Source organism: Ornithorhynchus anatinus, chromosome X1 (assembly GCF_004115215.2).
Source record: "Ornithorhynchus anatinus isolate Pmale09 chromosome X1, mOrnAna1.pri.v4, whole genome shotgun sequence".
NCBI classification, from domain to species: domain Eukaryota; kingdom Metazoa; phylum Chordata; class Mammalia; order Monotremata; family Ornithorhynchidae; genus Ornithorhynchus; species Ornithorhynchus anatinus.
Window position 1 is genome coordinate 113,054,845 of NC_041749.1, and position 3,836 is coordinate 113,058,680.

A 3,836-nucleotide genomic window follows, 5' to 3' on the forward strand; every position below is an offset into this window, starting at 1 on the left:
CCAGGTTACATATGCTCCTACCAGAGACTGACATCAGGTGGCATTTCTTAGGGTTTTTTTGTAATTTAAATCCAAAAGCTTTCGAGAGGAGAGGAGGGGAAAGGAGAGTCTGGGGAGCAGTCACACAGAAGTATTTCTGGCCTGAGGCACAATCCCAATCCCAAATTCCGTGGCACCACTTTGCCCAACTGAGTAGTGAAGGTACAGGCAGGGAAGAGGTGCTAACTACAGCGGGAATCTGATGGAGCCTCCCATCGGAAATGATGGATAAACCTCAGTTCTTGGGCTTTAGGACCAAGAGGTTGCCTGAAGGAATTGATTCTAGTGACAGTGGCTTGTACAGCACCGCTCGCCCTCCCAAATCCTTGCCAGTGCAACAAGAGTGGGCAGACAAGTTGTGCCCATTGTGACGCGCTCAGAGATTTTTTAAAGGGGATGTACAGAGCCATTTTGGGGGGTACATCACCCACTACTTGAGAGCATTGGGGAAAGGCCTATCAACCCTTTCACATCCTGAACTGTGTGTGTCAAGTGGGGCTAGACCATTGCGGTTCCACAAGGGATAAGGAAGATCAGATAGGGGTTCCCAGGCACATCCTTAATCCAATCAAACTTGCACCTTCTTTATGCAATTAGCACCCCTGTCGCATAAACTGTCTTTCACATTCAGGAGACCTGCTACACTGAAGTTGCCACTCTGGAGCCTGGGGAGAAGTCACAGTCTAGGGAGATGGTAGATACTATTACTGTCAGAGATTCTGTAGTTTAAAAGGGAATGCAAATCCCAGAAGAATTCTGATTCTTGGCAGAGATATGGTTCTTCATCTGTGAATCAAAACACAAGGGACAAAATACTGCCTCCGGGATTTTCCGGGTCCTTTCATTTTTTGTTTCCTCTTCTTATGCGCAGGTGATAGAGTCAGTGTTACTGTACTTCTCTAAAAGAAAAACTCTGCTCTCCCAAATAACAATGTAGACAAGTGGGCCCTCTTACTTCCCACGGTCTCAAAGAGTTGAGTTCCTACTTGCTGTGTCTGCCTTTCATTCATTGGTATTTATTAAGCATCTACTGTGTGTCAAACATTGGAGAAGGGCACAAAAAGGAATAAATAAGATGAGGACCTTGGTCTTAAACTGAGTAGATTTTGATAGTAATAATAATAATGATGATGATTCATTCATTCATTCAATAGTATTTATTGAGCGCTTACTATGTGCAGAGCACTGTACTAAGCGCTTGGAATGTACAAATCGGCAACAGAGACAGTCCCTGCCCTTTGACGGGCTTACGGTCTAATTGGGGGAGACAGGCAGACAAGAACAATGGCAATAAATAGAGTCGAGGGGAAGAACATCTCATGAACATCTCATGAGAAGCAGCGTGGCTCAGTGGAAAGAGCACGGGCTTGGGAGTCAGAGGTCATGAGTTCGAATCCCAGCTCTACCACTTGTCAGCTGTGTGACTGTGGGCAAGTCACTTAACTTCTCTGTGCCTCAGTTACCTCATCTGTAAAATGGGGATTGACTGTGAGCCTCACGTGGGACATCCTGATTACCCTGTATCTACCCCAGCGCTTAGAACAGTGCTCGGCACATAGTAAGCGCTTAACAAATACCAACATTATTATTATTATTATGAAAACAATGGCAAATAAATAGAATCAGGGTGATGTACATCTCATTAAACAAAATAAATAGGGTGATGAAGATATATACAGTTGAGCGGAGGAGTACAGTGCTGAGGGGGTGGGACAGGAGAGGGGGAGGAGGGGAGGGAAAGGGGGGAGAAGAGGGTTTAGCTGCGGAGAGGTGAAGGGGGGGTAGAGGGAGCAGAGGGAAAAAAGGGGGGAGCTCAGTCTGGGAAGGCCTCTTGGAGGAGGTGAGCTTTAAGTAGGGATTTGAAGAGGGGAAGAGAATTAGATTGTCGGAGGTGAGGAGGGAGGGCGTTCCAGGACCGCGGGAGGACGTGGCCCGGGGTCGACGGCGGGATAGGCGAGACCGAGGGATGGTGAGGAGGTGGGCGGCAGAGGAGCGGAGCGTGCCGGGTGGGCAGTGGAAAGAGAGAAGGGAGGAGAGGTAGGAAGGGGCAAGGTGATGTAGAGCCTCGAAGCCTAGAGTGAGGAGTTTTTGTTTGGAGCGGAGGTTGATAGGCAACAACTGGAGGTGTTTAAGAAGGGGAGTGACATGCCCAGAGCGTTTCTGCAGGAAGATGAGCCGGGCAGCGGAGTGAAGAATAGACTGGAGCAGGGTGAGAGAGGAGGAAGGGAGATCAGAGAGAAGGCTGACACAGTAGTCTAGCCGGGATATTACGATGATGATGATGATGTTGGTATTCATTAAGCACTTACTATGTGCCAAGCACTGTTCTAAGCACTTATTTTAGGATCAGGAGATTTGTTTTCTATAATAATAGTGACTGTAGTATGTGTTAAGCACTATGTACCAAGCAATGTACTAAGTGCTGGGATCTTGTCTTAAGCCGTCGAGTCGTCTCCAACCTGTAGCAACACCATGGGCACATCTCTCCCAGAACACCCCACCTCCACTTGCAATCGTTCTGGTAGTGGATCCATAGAGTTTTTTCTTGGTAAAAATCTGGAAGTGGTTCACCGTCGCCTCCTTCCGCGCAGCCGATTTGAGTCTCCAACCCTCGACTCGCTCCCATGCCGCTGCTGCCCAGATGTGTTGGGGTAGATACAAGATAATCAGGTTGGAAGGAGAACAGGCATTGAATCCCCATTCTACAGAGGAAGAAACTGAGGCCCAGAGAGGTGAAGCGCCTCGCCCAAGATCACACAGTAGGCAAGTGGCAGCACCAGGATCAGAACCCAGGTCTCCTGACACCCCGGCCTGTGCCCTGTACTCATCCCATCAGGTCACGCTGCTTCTCAACAGAAGGGGAGCCTTTCTGAAGAGCTGTGGGGACCGGGCCTGGCTTGCCCTCCTGGTCATAAATCTTTCTCGCCTGGCTCCACCTGGTCTAGTGAGTTGGGTTGGGGTTTCAGCCACCCTGAGATGGCCACCCTGCGAGGCTTGTGGGTTCCTCCTCACTGGGCCAGCGAGTCCAGGTGGTGTCAAGTTCCTAGGGCTTCCGGTTCATTCATTCAATCGTATTTACTGCGTGCTTACTGTGTGCAGAGCACTGTACTGTTCCGGTTCTGCTTCTATTTGCATCTCCAGTCGCCACCGGTTCCAGGAACGTTGCCGCTGGTAAGGGGGGGGACCCCTCCCAGCCCTGCTAAGTGAGCATTCATGCATTGTGGTATTTATTGAACGCTTACTGTGTGCAGAACACTATACTAAGCGCTTGGAAAGTGCAATTCGGCAACAGATAGAGATAATCCCTACCCCACAACGGGCTCTCGCATCAGGGTCGGATTTTCGCTCGTTTGCCCAACCCGGAGAGTCAATGAGCAATAACTCCGCCAGCGGGGGAAGCGCTTAAGCCTGTTCCCTTTCGGCCGAGGAGGGAGGGCCCGCCCGTCCGCCCCCGGGGTTGCGTCTGCATCACGGGGAGGCCGCCCGCGGGGCGCAGACTTTGCAGAAGATCCCTAGGCTAAAGTGGCGGGAGGAGGTGTGGCCAGGGGCGGAGGGCGCTCCGGGGAGCCTGTTCCTGTCAGTTGCAGCGTGAACTCGCCAGGGAGGCAGCGCCCTGGCCCGGGCAGATAAGCAGCGTCGCTCCCCGCCGGCGCCCCGGGGGGCCCGGCTCGCAGAGCTCGGGCAGCCCCGTCGGGGGCGGCGCCGGAAGCAGAGGCGCCCCCGGGGTACGCCGACCTCCCCCGCGGGCCCCAGGCGACCCCGACGGCCGGCCCCTCCCCACCCCGCCCGATCTCAGC